Raw genomic sequence first — 18317 nt, 5'->3', positions numbered from 1 at the left:
TTATAGAATTCTATGGCTAAGTGAGAGTGTTCAAGCATTATAAGTCCGGTTGCCTTGTTCGCTGCGTTGAGCGCCTCCCTAGATGGACCAAAAAATGGGAACAAGAGTGCTCAAGTTTATCCCGAACACCCCAGCACTCATGGCATGGGGGCTGAAGCCGACAACTTGCCATCTCTCAGATTTGATAAACAGCCGCACAGAAGGTAATATTTTAAATTAACAAGCGTTGCTTAGCGCATATGAACTAAGTTTTCAGTGCACAGGATAACAAAATGCGATTCTACTCAAAAATTACATCTTTGGAGCACTCCCCCGCAATAGTGCGGGCGCCCTTAAGCACACTCTTATAATACATCTCGGGCGTGCGATGCTCCTTGCCCTCTGGTGGCGGGTCTGTCACAAGCTTCTGGGCATCCATCTTGCCCCAGTGCACCTTCGCGCGGGCAAGAGCCCGACGGGCACCCTCAATACAGACGGAGTGCTTGATGACTTCAACCCGCGGGCACGCATCCACCAGCCGCCGCACCAAGCCGAAGTAGCTCCCAGGCATGGCCTCCTTAGGCCACAACCGAACTATGAGGCCCTTAATGGCCTGTTCGGCTGCCTTGTGGAGCTCGACCAGCTGCTTCAGCTGGTCGCTAAGGGGCACCGGATGTCCGGCCTCAGCATACTGAGACCAGAAGACCTTCTCCATCAAGCTCCCCTCCTCGGCCCGGTAGAATGCGGCAGCATCGGACATGCTGCAAGGAAGATCTGTAAACGCTCCTGGAGAGCTCCGAATTCGGGTAAGCAACAGGTAATTAACACTCACATGCTTACTTTGCATGAAAAATGCCTTACCCACTGCTATTTTCTTCACCGCCTCAATCTCCTGGAGGGCCTGGTAGGCTTCGGCCTTCGCGGCTTTGGCACTCTCAAGAGCCATTGCAAGCTCAGACTCTCGAGTCTTCGAGTCACGCTCCAGGCTCTCATGTTTTCTCATGAGATCCTGGAGCTCTTGCTGTACCTCCGCCACTCGCGCCTCCTGTTTCTCTCGCTCGGTGCGCTCTGCGGCCGCATTTCGTTCGGCCGCGGCCACCGCCTCTTTCAGGGTCGCCACCTCGTTAGTGGCCCCTGCAATACCCGCGTTATCCTTGTCATTCTTTTTGCAACCAAAATCCTTTTCTGTAAGGCACAATTTTAATAAGGTGTTACTCACCTTCCTTATCCTCGAGCTGCTTCTTGGCACGGCCGAGCTCATTCTTGGACCGCTTGAGTTTTTCCTTTAAAGTATTGACCTCCGCAGTCAGTGCGGCAGAGGTCAGCAGCGCAGCCTGCGAGCCCATATTGACACATTTTTTAGGACTCCTGCGTATATCTTTTTAGATCCTCAGTCCGGCTTTTCTTTCCGAACACCGAACCGAGCATCAGGGGCTACTGTCTATGCGGTACCATTTTATGCATATTAAAATTCTTACCTCAAAGCCTGTTAGAAGGCTCCTGCAGGCTTCGGTCAGCCCGCTCTTGGCGAACTGTACCTTCTGAATCACCGCACTCATAACAGTGCGGTGTTCCTCTTTGATGGAGGCGCCGTTGAGCTCCTCCAGCAAATTATCCGGCACCTCCGGTTGGACGGAGGCAGCCGGCGTCACGGTCTTGCCCTTCTTACGAAGTGGTCGCCCGCCGGACTCCGGAGCCACTATGGGTTTCGGGGCTGAGTCCGGTGCAAAGTCCGGGAGGTTGTCCTGTGACACCTCCGGGGCCTCCGCCTCCTGGTGGGTCCCTTACTGGGATCCCACCTTGGCATCATCCGCGGCACGGGGGGTGGAGGCAGTCGGAAGGGAATCCATATCCGACGCACCTAAGGACCCGCTCGACGAAGCGGGAAGATCATCCTTGGGCGGACTGCAGGGTTGTATGCGGCATTAAAAATACATTACGTGGCGAAAAGGAAAAACCTTGAAGTTATTCGGGAGTCCGGATACTTACGATCTCGCCAGGGGCTTGGCCCTTGGAGGCCAGTCCTCGTCGTCGTCGCTGGCGTTGGTGGAGCAGTCCGGGGGAAGAGTTTTTCCCTTCTTGGACCCCTCGGCCTCCCTTGTTGGGGAGGCCTTCCTTTTTTTCCTCCCCCGGCTGGGGGAGAGGCTTTCTTCTTCTCCTCCTCGCCTTGGTGGGAGGATTCGGCCTCGGATTCATCATCCGATAGCACCTGAAAACGGGAACTCTTCCGAGTCCTCGTGGCCTTCTTCTTGGCCTTCTTCTCCGGCACCACATGGGGTGCCGGAGCCAGCAGCCCCGTTAGGCGGGCGTCCGCTGGGTCCTCTGGCAATGGGGCCGGACAGATACTCCATTCGGCCTTCGCCAGCCATTCCTGTCAAAGGTAAAGGGAGTTTAGATCCCGCATAGAGTCAAACTATGGAAAACAAGCGGTGAAATCACCCACCTCGTCAGCTGGACGCTGCGAGTGGAATCCGCAATCTTCGGTAGCAGATGCAGGAGCTTCGGCGCCCTTGAACAGCACCTTCCAGACATCTTCGTATGTAGTGTCGAAGAGCCCGCTCAGGGTCTGGTGCTGCGCCGGATCAAACTCCCACATGTTGAAGCCCCGTCGTTGGCACGGGAGAATCCAGCGGATGAGCATGACCTGGACTACGTTGACAAGCTTGAGCTTCTTGTCCACCTGCTCCTGGATACAGGCTTGGAGTCCGGTCAACTCCTCCGAATCCCCCCAGATCCGGCCGCTCTCTTTCCAGGAGGTGAGCCGTGTAGGGATGCCGGATCTGAATTCGGGGGCCGCTGCCCAATCAGGGTCACGCGGCTCGGTGATGTAGAACCACCCTGATTGCCACCCCTTGATGGTTTCTACGAAAGTGCCCTCCAGCCACGTAACGTGGGACATCCTACCCACCATGGCGCCCCTGCACTCCGCTTGGGTGCCCTTCACAACCTTCGGCTTGACACTGAAGGTCTTGAGCCACAAGCTGAAGTGGGGCTGGATGCAGAGGAAGGCCTCGCACACGACGATAAATGCCGAGATGTTGAGGATGAAATTCGGGGCCAGATCATGGAAATCTAGGCCGTAGTAGAACATGAGCCCCTGGACGAAGGGATGAAGTGGGAAGCCCAGTCCGCGGAGGAAATGGGGGAGAAATACTACCCTCTCATGGGGCCTGGGGGTGGGGATGAGCTCCCCCTCGTCGGGGAGCCGATGCGTGATGTCGCTGGACAAGTATCCGGCATCGCGCAGCTTCTGGATCTGCCCCTTCGTGACGGAGGAGGCCATCCACTTGCCTCCCGCTCCGGACATAGTTGGAGAAGGTTGAGGTGAGAAGTGCAGACTTGGGCGCTGGAGCTCGAGTTCGCGGAGATGGATAAGCCAAGGAGGAAGAAGGCACAGGTAAAAGGAGTGGATCTTTATCCCCTTATATGGGCGGACAAAAACATGTGTCCCCACCGGCCTGGTAAAACTCGCTTATCTCCCAAGCGTCACAATCAATGGCGCGGTTGGGTTACCCACGTCTGTATTGATGGGAATCCCAGAATAAGGGGAACACAATCTCTGCTTCGACAAGACGTGCCAAGGAAACCACCTCGCTAAACGCACGGAGGTGGAACAATAAAAACAATTCGAGTAAAGGCTTGGTAATGGTGTGACATCACGCTACAAAATACGTCAACAGATTGAACTTGTGTGATATTATTCTCTCTACGGTGGTATGTGGAATTTATTTTGCAGAGCCGGACACTATCCTGGTGTTCACAATCTTCTATAAGTTATTCGGAGGAAGAACCCGCCTTGCAATGCCGAAGACAACATGCGCGCCGGACTCGTCTGTTGGGGAACGTAGCAGAAATTCAAAATTTTCCTACGTGTCACCAAGATCTATCTATGGAGAGACTAGCAACGAGGGGAAGGAGAGTGCATCTACATACCCTTGTAGATTGCTAAGCGGAAGCGTTCAAGTGAACGGGGTTGATGGAGTCGTACTCGTCGTGATTCAGATCACCGATGATCCTAGTGCCGAACGGACGGCACCTCCGCGTTCAACACACGTACAGCTCGACGATGTCTCCCACGCCTTGATCCAGCAAGAAGAGAGGGAGAGGTTGAGGAAGACTCCATCCAACAGCAGCACAACGGCGTGGTGGTGATGGAGGAGCGTGGCAATCCTGCAGGGCTTCGCCAAGCACCTACGGGAGAGGAGGAGGTGTCACGGGAGGGAGGGAGGCGCCAAGGGCTCAGGTATGGATGCCCTCCCTCCCCTCCACTATATATAGGGGCAGGGGAGAGGGGGGAGGCGCAGCCTTGCCCCTTCCTCCAAGTAAGGGGTGCGGCTAAGAGGGGGAAAGGAGTCCATCCTCCCCAAGGCACCTCGGAGGTGCCTTCCCCTTTTAGGACTCTCCCCTTTTTCCTATATCTTGGCGCATGGGCCTCTAGGGGCTGGTGCCCTTGGCCCATGTAGGCCAAGGCGCACCCCCTACAGCCCATGTGGCCCCCGGGGTAGGTGGCCCCACCCGGTGGGCCCCCGTGACCCTTCCGGTGGTCCCGGTACAATACCGATGACCCCGAAACTTGTCCCGATGGCCGAAACAGGACTTCCTATATATAAATCTTTACCACCGGACCATTCCGGAACTCCTCGTGACGTCCGGGATCTCATCCGGGACTCCGAACAACATTCGGTAACCACATACAAACTTCCTTTATAACCCTAGCGTCATCGAACCTTAAGTGTGTAGACCCTACGGGTTCAGGAGACATGTAGTCATGACCGAGATGTTCTCCGGTCAATAACCAACAGCGGGATCTGGATACCCATGTTGGCTCCCACATGTTCCACGATGATCTCATCGGATGAACCATGATGTCAAGGACTCAATCAATCCCGTATACAATTCCCTTTGTCTAGCGGTATGGTACTTGCCCGAGATTCGATCGTCGGTATACCGATACCTTGTTCAATCTCGTTACCGGCAAGTCTCTTTACTCGTTCCGTAACACATCATCCCGTGATCAACCCCTTGGTCACATTGTGCACATTATGATGATGTCCTACCGAGTGGGCCCAGAGATACCTCTCCGTTTACACGGAGTGACAAAATCCCAATCTCGATTCGTGCCAACCCAACAGACACTTTCAGAGATACCCGTAGTGTACCTTTATAGCCACCTAGTTACGTTGTGACGTTTGGCACACCCAAAGCACTCCTACGGTATCCGGGAGTTGCACAATCTCATGGTCTAAGGAAATGATACTTGACATTAGAAAAGCTTTAGCATACGAACTACATGATCTTGTGCTATGCTTAGGATTGGGTCTTGTCCATCACATCATTCTCCTAATGATGTGATCCCGTTATCAACGACATCCAATGTCCATGGTCAGGAAACCGTAACCATCTATTGATTAACGAGCTAGTCAACTAGAGGCTTACTAGGGACATGGTGTTGTCTATGTATCCACACATGTATCTGAGTTTCCTATCAATACAATTCTAGCATGGATAATAAACGATTATCATGAACAAGGAAATATAATAATAATCAATTTATTATTGCCTCTAGGGCATATTTCCAACAGTCTCCCACTTGCACTAGAGTCAATAATCTAGTTCACATCGATATGTGATTAACACTCAAGGTCACATCCCCATGTGACTAACACCCAAAGAGTTTACTAGAGTCAACATTTACCATGTGATTAACACTCGATGAGTTCTGGGTTTGATCATGTTATGCTTGTGAGAGAGGTTATAGTCAACGGGTCTGAACCTTTCAGATCCGTGTGTGCTTTACAAATCTCTATGTCATCTCCTAGATGCAGCTACCACGTTCTATTTGGAGCTATTCCAAATAACTGTTCTACTTGGAGCTATTCTAAATTGTTGCTCCATTATACGTATCCGGTATCTCTACTCAGAGCTATCCGGATAGGTGTTAAGCTTGCATCAACGTAACCCTTTACGACGAACTCTTTTACCACCTCCATAATTGAGAAAATTCCTTAGTCCACTAGTTACTAAGGATAACTTTGACCGCTGTCCTGTGATCCATTCTTGGATCACTCTTGTACCCCTTGACTGACTCATGGTAATGCACACTTCAGGTGCGGTACACAGCATAGCATACTGTAGAGCCTATGTCTTAAGCATAGAGGACGACCTTCGTTCCTTTCTCTCTATTCTGCCATGGTCGAGCTTTAAGTCTTAACTTCATACCTTACAACTCAGGCAAGAACTCCTTCTTTGACTGATCCATCTTGAACACCTTCAAGATCACGTCAAGGCATGTGCTCATTTGAAAGTACTATTAAGCGTTTTGATCTATCCTTATAGATCTTGATGCTCAATGTTCAAGTAGCTTAATCCAGGCTTTTCCATTGAAAACACTTTCCAAATAACCCTATATGCTTTCCAGAAATTCTACGTCATTTCTGATCATTAATATGTCAACAACATATACTCATCAGAAATTCTATAGTGCTCCCACTCACTTCTTTGGAAATACAAGTTTCTCATAAACTTTGTATACACCCAAAATCTTTGATCATCATCAAAGCACACATTCCAACTCCGAGATGCTCACTCCAGTCCTCAGAAGGATTGCTGGAGCTTTGCATACTTATTAGCATATTTCAGGATAGACAAAACCTTCCGGTTGTATCACATACAACCTTTCTTCAAGAATCGTCGAGGAAACAATGTTTTGACATCCTATCTGCAAGATTTCATAAATAATGCAGTAATTGCTAATATAATTCCAACAGACTCTTAGCATCGCTACGAGTGAGAAAGTCTCATCGTAGTCAACTCCTTGAACTTGTCGAAAAACATCTTAACGACAAGTCGAGCTTTCTTAATGGTGACATTTACCATCATTGTCCGTCTTCCTTTTAAAATCCATCTGCACTCAACAGCCTTACGACCATCGAGTCGTTCTGCCAAAGTCTACACTTTGTTTTCATACATGGATCCTCTCTCGGATTATATGGCCTCGAGCCATTTATCGGAATCCAGGCCCACCATCGCTTCTCCATAGCTCGTAGGTTCATCGTTGTCTAGCAACATGACTTCCAAGACAGGGTTACGTACCACTTTGAAGTAGTATGCATCCTTGTCCTCCCACGAGGTTTGGTAGTGACTTGATCTGAAGTTTCATGATCACTATCATAAGCTTCCACTTCAATTGGTGTAGGTGCCACAGGAACAACTCCCTGTGCCCTGTCACACACTAGTTGAAGAGACGGTTCAATAACCTCATCAAGTCTCCACCATCCTCCCACTCAATTCTTTCAAGAGAAACTTTTCCTCGTGAAAGGACCCGATTCTAGAAACAATCCCTTATTGCTTTCGGATCTAAGACAGGAGGTATACCCAACTGTTTTGGGTGTCCTATGAAGATGCATTTTATCCGCTTTGGGTTCGAGCTTATCAGCCTGAAACTTTTCCACATAAGCGTCGCAGCCCCAAACTTTTAAGAAATGACAGTTTAGGTTTCTCTAAACCATAGTTCATACGGTGTCATATCATCGGAATTACGTGGTGCCCTATTTAAAGTGAATGTGGTTGTCTCTAATGCCTAACCCATAAACTATCGTGGTAATTTGATAAGAGACATCATGGTATGCATCATATCCAATAGGGTGCAGTTATGATGTTCGGACACACCATCACACTATGGTGTTCCAGGCTGTATTAGTTGTGAAACAATTTCCACAATGCCTTAATTCTGTGCCAAACTCGTAATTCAGATATTCATCTCTATGATCATATCATAGATATTTTATCCTCTTGTCACGACGATCTTTCAACTTCACCCTGAAATTACTTGAACCTTTCAATAATTCAGACTCGTGATTCATCAAGTAAATATACTCAACATCTACTCGAATCATCTGTGAAGTAAGAACATAACGATATTCACTGCATGCCTCAGCACTCATTGGACTGCACACATCAAAATGTGTTACTTCCAACAAGTTGCTATCTTGTTCCATCTTACTGAAAACGAGGCTTTTCAGTCATCTTGCCCATGTGGTATGATTTGCATGTCCCAAGTGATTCAAAATCAAGTGAGTCAAAACGGTCCATTTGCATGGAGTTTCTTCATGCATATACACCAATAGACATGGTTCGCATGTCTCAAACTTTTCAAAAACGAGTGAGCCCAAAGATCCATCAATATGGAGCTTCTTCATGCGTTTTATACCGATATGACTTACGTGGCAGTGCCACAAGTAGGTGGTGCTATCATTACTATCTTTTGGCATGAACATGTGTATCACTACGATCGAGATTTAATAAACCATTCATTTTAGGTGTAAGACCATTGAAGGTATTATTCAAATAAACAGAGTAACCATTATTCTCCTTAAATGAATAACCGTATTGCGATAGACGTAATCCAATCATGTCTATGCTCAACGCAAACACCAAATAACAATTATTTAGGTTTAACACCAATCTCTTTGGTAGAGGGAGCGTGCGATGCTTGATCATATCAAGCTTGGAAAAAACTTCCAACACATATCGTCAGCTCACCTTTAGCTAGTCTCCGTTTATTCCGTAGCCTTTTGTTTCGAGTTACTAACACTTAGCAACCGAACCGGTATCTAATACCCTGGTGCTACTAGGAGTACTAGCAAAGTACACATTAACACAATGTATATCTAATATACTTCTATCGACCTTGCCAGCCTTCTTATCTACCAAGTATCTAGGGTAATTCTGCTCTAGTGGTTGTTCCCCTTATTACAGAAGCACTTAGTCCCGGGTTTGGGTTTTACCTTGGGTTTCTTCACTAGAGCAGCAGCTGATTTGCCGTTTCATGAAGTATCCCTTCTTGCCCTTGCCCTTCTTGAAACTAGTGGTTTCACCAACCATCAACAATTGATGCTCCTTCTTGAATTCTACTTTCGCGGTGTCAAACATCGCGAATACCTCAAGGATCATCATATCTATCCCTGATATGTTATAGTTCATCACGAAGCTCTAACAGCTTGGTGGCAATGACTTTGGAGAACCATCACTGTCTTATCTGGAAGATCAACTCCCACTCGATTCAAATGATTGTCGTACTCAGACAATCTGAGCACAAGCTCAACAATTGAGCTTTTCTCCTTAGTTTGCAGGTTAAGAAAGTCATCGGAGGTCTTATACCTCTTGACATGGGCACGAGCCTGAAATCCCAATTTCAGCCCTCAAAACATCTCATATGTTTCGCGATGTTTCAAAAACGTCTTTGGTGACTCAACTCTAAACCGTTTAACTGAACTATCACGTAGTTATCAAAACGTGTATGTCAGATGTTCGCAACAACCACAGACAACGTTCGAGGTTCAGCATACTGAGCGGTGCATTAAGGACATAAGCCTTCTATGAAGCAATGAGGACAATCCTCTGTTTACGGACCTAGTCCGCATAATTGCTACTATCAACTTTCAACTAATTTTTCTCTAGGAACATATCTAAACAGTAGAACTATAGCGTGAGCTACGACATAATTTGCAAAAACCTTTTGACTATGTTCAGGATAATTAAGTTCATCTTATGAACTCCCACTCAGATAGACATCCCTCTAGTCATCTAAGTGATTACATGATCCGAGTCAAACTAGGCCTTGTCCGATCATCACGTGAGACGGACTAGTCATCATCGGTGAACATCTTCATGTTGATCGTATCTTCTATACGACTCATGCTCGACCTTTCGGTCTCCGTGTTCCGAGGCCATGTCTGTACATGCTAGGCTCGTCAAGTTAACCCTAAGTGTTTCGCGTGTGTTCCGAGGCCATGTCTGTACATGCTAGGCTCGTCAACACCCGTTGTATTTGAACGTCTGAATAAAACACCCGATCATCACGTGATGTTTTGAAACAGCAAACTGTCGCAACAGTGCACAGTTAGGGGAGAACACTTCTTGAAATTGTTGTAAGGGATCATCTTATTTACTACCGTCGTTCTAAGCAAATAAGATGCAAAAACATGATAAACATCACATGCAATCAAATAGTGACATGATATGGCCAATATCATATTGCTCCTTTTGATCTCCATCTTCGGGGCTCCATGATCATCATCGTCACCGGCATGACACCATGATCTCCATCATCATGATCTCCATCATCGTGTCTTCATGAAGTTGCCTCGCCAACTATTACTTCTACTACTATGGCTAACGGTTAGCAATAAAGTAAAGTAATTACATGACGTTTAAGTTGACACGCAGGTCACAAATAAATAAAGACAACTCCTATGGCTCCTGCCGGTTGTCATACTCATCGACATGCAAGTCGTGATTCCTATTACAAGAATATGATCAATCTCATACATCACATATATCATTCATCACATCCTTTTTGGCCATATCACATCACATAGCATACCCTGCAAAAACAAGTTAGACGTCCTCTAATTGTTGTTTGCATGTTTTACGTGGCTGCTATGGGTTTCTAGCAAGAACGTTTCTTACCTACGCATGAACCACAATGTGATATGCCAATTGCTATTTACCCTTCATAAGGACCCTTTTCATCGAATCCGATCCGACTAAAGTGGGAGAGACAGACACCCGCCAGCCACCTTATGCAACTAGTGCATGTTTGTCGGTGGAACCGGTCTCACGTAAGCGTACGTGTAAGGTTGGTCCGGGCCGCTTCATCCCACGATGCCGCCGAATCAAGATAAGACTAGTAACGGCAAGCATATTGAACAATATCGACGCCCACAACTACTTTGTGTTCTACTCGTGCAAAGAATCTACGCAATAGACCTAGCTCATGATGCCACTGTTGGGGAACGTAGCAGAAATTCAAAAAATTTCTTACGAATCACCAAGATCTATCTATGGAGAGACCAGCAACGAGTAGAAAGGAGAGTGTATCTACATACCCTTGTAGATCGCTAAGCGGAAGCGTTCAAGTGAACGGGGTTGATGGAGTCGTACTCGTCGTGATTCAGATCACCGATGATCCTAGTGCCGAACGGACGGCACCTCCGCGTTCAACACACGTACAGCTCGACGATGTCTCCCATGCCTTGATCCAGCAAGGAGAGAGGGAGAGGTTGAGGAAGACTCCATCCAGCAGCAGCACAACGGCGTGGTGGTGATGGTGGAGCGTGGCAATCCTGCAGGGCTTCGCCAAGCACCTACGGGAGAGGAGGAGGTGTCACGGGAGGGAGGGAGGCGCCAAGGGCTCAGGTATGGATGCCCTCCCTCCCCTCCACTATATATAGGGGCAGGGGAGAGGGGGGAGGCGCAGCCTTGCCCCTTCCTCCAAGGAAGGGGTGCGGCTAAGAGGGGGGGAGAGTCCATCCTCCCCAAGGCACCTCGGAGGTGCCTTCCCCTTTTAGGACTCTCCCCTTTTTCCTATATCTTGGCGCATGGGCCTCTAGGGGCTGGTGCCCTTGGCCCATGTAGGACAAGGCGCACCCCCTACAGCCCATGTGGCCCCCCGGGGCAGGTGGCCCCACCCGGTGGGCCCCCGGGACCCTTCTGGTGGTCCCGGTACAATACCGATGATCCCGAAACTTGTCCCGATGGCCGAAACAGGACTTCCTATATATAAATCTTTACCTCCGGACCATTCCGGAACTCCTCGTGACGTCCGGGATCTCATCCGGGACTCCGAACAACATTCGGTAACCACATACAAACTTCCTTTATAACCCTAGCGTCATCGAACCTTAAGTGTGTAGACCCTACGGGTTCGGGAGACATGTAGTCATGACCGAGATGTTCTCCGGTCAATAACCAACAGCGGGATCTGGATACCCATGTTGGCTCCCACATGTTCCACGATGATCTCATCGGATGAACCACGATGTCAAGGACTCAATCAATCCCGTATACAATTCCCTTTGTCTAGCGGTATGGTACTTGCCCGAGATTCGATCGTCGGTATACCGATACCTTGTTCAATCTCGTTACCGGCAAGTCTTTTTACTCGTTCCGTAACACATCATCCCGTGATCAACCCCTTGGTCACATTGTGCACATTATGATGATGTCCTACCGAGTGGGCCCAGAGATACCTCTCCGTTTACACGGAGTGACAAAATCCCAATCTCGATTCGTGCCAACCCAACAGACACTTTCAGAGATACCCGTAGTGTACCTTTATAGCCACCCAGTTACGTTGTGACGTTTGGCACACCCAAAGCACTCCTACGGTATCCGGGAGTTGCACAATCTCATGGTCTAAGGAAATGATACTTGACATTAGAAAAGCTTTAGCATACAAACTACATGATCTTGTGCTAGGCTTAGGATTGGGTCTTGTCCATCACATCATTCTCCTAATGATGTGATCCCGTTATCAACGACATCCAATGTCCATGGTCAGGAAACCGTAACCATCTATTGATTAACGAGCTAGTCAACTAGAGGCTTACTAGGTACATGGTGTTGTCTATGTATCCACACATGTATCTGAGTTTCCTATCAATACAATTCTAGCATGGATAATAAACGATTATCATGAACAAGGAAATATAATAATAATCAATTTATTATTGCCTCTAGGGCATATTTCCAACAGTCTCCCACTTGCACTAGAGTCAATAATCTAGTTCACATCGATATGTGATTAACACTCAAGGTCACATCCCCATGTGACTAACACCCAAAGAGTTTACTAGAGTCAATAATCTAGTTCACATTTACCATGTGATTAACACTCGATGAGTTCTGGGTTTGATCATGTTATGCTTGTGAGAGAGGTTATAGTCAACGGGTCTGAACCTTTCAGATCCGTGTGTGCTTTACAAATCTCTATGTCATCTCCTAGATGCAGCTACCACGTTCTATTTGGAGCTATTCCAAATAACTGTTCTACTTGGAGCTATTCTAAATTGTTGCTCCATTATATGTATCCCGTATCTCTACTCAGAGCTATCCGGATAGGTGTTAAGCTTGCATCGACGTAACCCTTTACGACGAACTCTTTTACCACCTCCATAATTGAGAAAATTCCTTAGTCCACTAGTTACTAAGGATAACTTTGACCGCTGTCTTGTGATCCATTCTTGGATCACTTTTGTACCCCTTGACTGACTCATGGCAAAGCACATTTCAGGTGCGGTACACAGCATAGCATATTGTAGAGCCTATGTCTTAAGCATAGGGGACGACCTTCGTTCCTTTCTCTCTATTCTGCCGTGGTCGAGCTTTAAGTCTTAACTTCATACCTTACAACTTAGGCAAGAACTCCTTCTTTGACTGATCCATCTTGAACACCTTCAAGATCATGTCAAGGTATGTGCTCGTTTGAAAGTACTATTAAGCGTTTTGATGTATCTTTATAGATCTTGATGCTCAATGTTCAAGTAGCTTAATCCAGGCTTTTCCATTGAAAAATACTTTCCAAATAACCCTATATGCTTTTCAGAAATCCTACGTCATTTCCGATCAACAATATGTTAACAACATATACTCATCGGAAATTCTATAGTGCTCCCACTCACTTCTTTGGAAATACAAGTTTCTCATAAACTTTGTATACACCCAAAATCTTTGATCATCATCAAAGCATACATTCCAACTCCGAGATGCTCACTCCAGTCCTCAGAAGGATTGTTGGAGCTTTGCATACTTATTAGCATATTTCAGGATAGACAAAACCTTCCGGTTGTATCACATACAACCTTTCCTCAAGAATCGTCGAGGAAACAATGTTTTGACATCCTATCTGCAAGATTTCATAAATAATGCAGTAATTGCTAATATAATTCCAACAGACTCTTAGCATCGCTACGAGTGAGAAAGTCTCATCGTAGTCAACTCCTTGAACTTGTTGAAAAACATCTTAATGACAAGTCGAGCTTTCTCAATGGTGACACTTACCATCATTGTCTGTCTTCCTTTCAAAATCCATATGTACCTAACAGCCTTACGACCATCAAGTAGTTCTTCCAAAGTCTACACTTTGTTTTCATACATGGATCCTCTCTCGGGTTTTATGGCCTTGAGCCATTTATCGAAATCCGGGCCCACCATCGCTTCTCCATAGCTCGTAGGTTCATTGTTGTCTAGCAACATGACTTCCAAGACAGGATTACGTACCACTCTGAAGTAGTACGCATCCTTGTCATCCCACGAGGTTTGGTAGTGACTCGATCCAAAGTTTCATGATCACTATCATAAGCTTCCACTTCAGTTGGTGTACGTGCCACAGGAACAACTTCCTGTGCCCTGCTACACACTTGTTGAAGTGACGGTTCAATAACCTCATCAAGTCTCCACCATCCTCCCACTCAACTTTTCGAGAGAAACCTTTCCTCGAAAAAGGACCCGATTCAAGAAACAATCCCTATTGCTTTCGGATCTGAATTAGGAGGTATACTCAACTGTTTTTGGGTGTCCTATGAAGATGCATTTTATCTGCTTTGGGTTCGAGCTTATCAACCTGAAACCTTTTCACATAAGCGTCGCAGCCCCAAACTTTCAAGAAACGGCAACTTAGGTTTCTCCAAACCATAGTTCATATGGTGTCATCTCAACGAAATTATGTGGTGCCCTATTTAAAGTGAATGTGGTTGTCTCTAATGCCTAACCCATGAACGATAGTGGTAACTCGATAAGAGACATCATGGTATGCACCATATCCAATAGGGGGCAACTATGACGTTTGGACACACCATCACACTATGGTGTTCCAGGCTGTATCAGTTGTGAAACAATTTCCACAATGTCTTAATTCTGTGCCAAACTCGTGATTCAGATATTCATCTCTATGATCATATCATAGATCTTTTATCCTCTTGTCACGACGATCTTTCAACTTCACACTGAAATTACTTGAACCTTTCAATAATTCAGACTCGTGATTCATCAAGTAAATATACTCAACATCTACTCGAATCATCTGTGAAGTAAGAACATAACGATATTCACTGCATGCCTCAACACTCATTGGACTGCACACATCAAAATGTGTTACTTCCAACAAGTTGCTATCTTGTTCCATCTTACTGAAAACGAGGCTTTTCAGTCATCTTGCCCATGTGGTATGATTTGCATGTCCCAAGTGATTCAAAATCAAGTGAGTCAAAACGGTCCATTTGCATGGAGTTTCTTCATGCATATACACCAATAGACATGGTTCGCATGTCTCAAACTTTTCAAAAACGAGTGAGCCCAAAGATCCATCAATATGGAGCTTCTTCATGCGTTTTATACCGATATGACTTACGTGGCAGTGCCACAAGTAGGTGGTACTATCATTACTATCTTTTGGCATGAACATGTGTATCACTACGATCGAGATTTAATAAACCATTCATTTTAGGTGTAAGACCATTGAAGGTATTATTCAAATAAACAGAGTAACCATTATTCTCCTTAAATGAATAACCGTATTGTGATAGATGTAATCCAATCATGTCTATGCTCAACGCAAACACCAAATAACAATTATTTAGGTTTAACACCAATCTCTTTGGTAGAGGGAGCGTGCAATGCTTGATCACATCAAGCTTGGAAAAACTTCCAACACATATCGTCAGCTCACCTTTAGCTAGTCTCCGTTTATTCCGTAGCCTTTTGTTTCGAGTTACTAACACTTAGCAACCGAACCGGTATCTAATACCCTGGTTCTACTAGGAGTACTAGCAAAGTACACATTAACACAATGTATATCCAATATACTTCTATCGACCTTGCCAGCCTTCTTATCTACCAAGTATCTAGGGTAATTCTGCTCTAGTGGTTGTTCCCCTTATTACAGAAGCACTTAGTCTCGGGTTTGGGTTTTACCTTGGGTTTCTTCACTAGAGCAGCAGCTGATTTGCCGTTTCATGAAGTATCCCTTCTTGCCCTTGCCCTTCTTGAAACTAGTGGTTTCACCAACCATCAACAATTGATGCTCCTTCTTGATTTCTACTTTCGCGGTGTCAAACATCGCGAATACCTCAAGGATCATCATATCTATCCCTGATATGTTATAGTTCATCACGAAGCTCTAACAGCTTGGTGGCAATGACTTTGGAGAACCATCACTGTCTTATCTGGAAGATCAACTCCCACTCGATTCAAATGATTGTTGTACTCAGACAATCTGAGCACAAGCTCAACAATTGAGCTTTTCTCCTTAGTTTGCAGGTTAAGAAAGTCATCGGAGGTCTTATACCTCTTGACATGGGCACGAGCCTGAAATCCCAATTTCAGCCCTCAAAACATCTCATATGTTTCGCGATGTTTCAGAAACGTCTTTGGTGCCTCAACTCTAAACCGTTTAACTGAACTATCACGTAGTTATCAAAACGTGTATGTCAGATGTTCGCAACAACCACAGACAACGTTCGAGGTTCAGCACACTGAGCGGTGCATTAAGGACATAAGCCTTCTATGAAGCAATGAGGACAATCCTCAGTTTACGGACCTAGTCCGCATAATTGCTACTATAAACTTTCAACTAATTTTTCTCTAGGAACATATCTAAACAGTAGAACTATAGCGTGAGCTACGACATAATTTGCAAAAACCTTTTGACTATGTTCAGGATAATTAAGTTCATCTTATGAACTCCCACTCAGATAGACATCCCTCTAGTCATCTAAGTGATTACATGATCCGAGTCAAACTAGGCCGTGTCCGATCATCACGTGAGACGGACTAGTCATCATCGGTGAACATCTTCATGTTGATCGTATCTTCTATACGACTCATGTTCGACCTTTCGGTCTCCGTGTTCCGAGGCCATGTCTGTACATGCTAGGCTCTTCAAGTTAACCCTAAGTGTTTCGCGTGTGTAAATCTGTCTTACACCCGTTGTATGTGAACGTTAGAATCTAACACCCGATCATCACGTGGTGCTTCGAAGCACGAACTGTCGCAACGGTGCACAGTTAGGGGAGAACACTTCTTGAAATTTTTGTAAGGGATCATCTTATTTACTACCGTCGTTCTAAGCAAATAAGATGTATAAACATGATAAACATCACATGCAATCAAATAGTGACATGATATGGCCATCATCACTTTGCTCCTTTTGATCTCCATCTTCGGGGCTCCATGATCATCATCGTCACCGGCATGACACCATTATCTCCCTCATCATGATCTCCATCATCGTGTCTTCATGAAGTTGCCTCGCCAACTATTACTTCTACTACTATGGCTAACAGTTAGCAATAAAGTAAAGTAATTACATGACGTTTAAGTTGACACGCAGGTCACAAGTAAATAAAGACAACTCCTATGGCTCCTGCCGGTTGTCATACTCATCGACATGCAAGTCGTGATTCCTATTACAAGAACATGATCAATCTTATACATCACATATATCATTCATCACATCCTTTTTGGCCATATCACATCACATAGCATACCCTGCAAAAACAAGTTAGACGTCCTCTAATTGTTGTTTGCATGTTTTACGTGGCTGCTATGGGTTTCTAGCAAGAACGTTTCTTACCTACGCATGAACCACAACGTGATATGCCAATTGCTATTTCCCCTTCATAAGGACCATTTTCATCGAATCCGATCCGACTAAAGTGGGAGAGACAGACACCCGCCAGCCACCTTATGCAACTAGTGCATGTTTGTCGGTGGAACCGGTCTCACGTAAGCGTACGTGTAAGGTTGGTTCGGGCCGCTTCATCCCACGATGCCGCCGAATCAAGATAAGACTTGTAACGGCAAGCATATTGAACAATATCGACGCCCACAACTACTTTGTTTTCTACTCGTGCAAAGAATCTACGCAATAGACCTAGCTCATGATGCCACTGTTGGGGAACGTAGCAGAAATTCAAAATTTTCCTACGTGTCACCAAGATCTATCTATGGAGAGACTAGCAACGAGGGGAAGGAGAGTGCATCTACATACCCTTGTAGATCGCTAAGCGGAAGCGTTCAAGTGAACGGGGTTGATGGAGTCGTACTCGTCGTGATTCAGATCACCGATGATCCTAGTGCCGAACGGACGGCACCTCCGCGTTCAACACACGTACAGCTCGACGATGTCTCCCACTCCTTGATCCAGCAAGGATAGAGGGAGAGGTTGAGGAAGACTCCATCCAGCAGCAGCACAACGGCGTGGTGGTGATGGAGGAGCGTGGCAATCCTGCAGGGCTTCGCCAAGCACCTACGGGAGAGGAGGAGGTGTCACGGGAGGGAGGGAGGCGCCAAGGGCTCAGGTATGGATGCCCTCCCTCCCCTCCACTATATATAGGGGCAGGGGAGAGGGGGGAGGCGCAGCCTTGCCCCTTCCTCCAAGGAAGGGGTGCGGCTAAGAGGGGGAAAGGAGTCCATCCTCCCCAAGGCACCTCGGAGGTGCCTTCCCCTTTTAGGACTCTCCCCTTTTTCCTATATCTTGGCGCATGGGCCTCTAGGGG

This window comes from Triticum dicoccoides, chromosome 1B, assembly GCF_002162155.2.
Source record: "Triticum dicoccoides isolate Atlit2015 ecotype Zavitan chromosome 1B, WEW_v2.0, whole genome shotgun sequence".
NCBI classification, from domain to species: Eukaryota; Viridiplantae; Streptophyta; class Magnoliopsida; order Poales; family Poaceae; genus Triticum; species Triticum dicoccoides.
Note: the sequence above shows the minus strand (reverse complement) of the source record.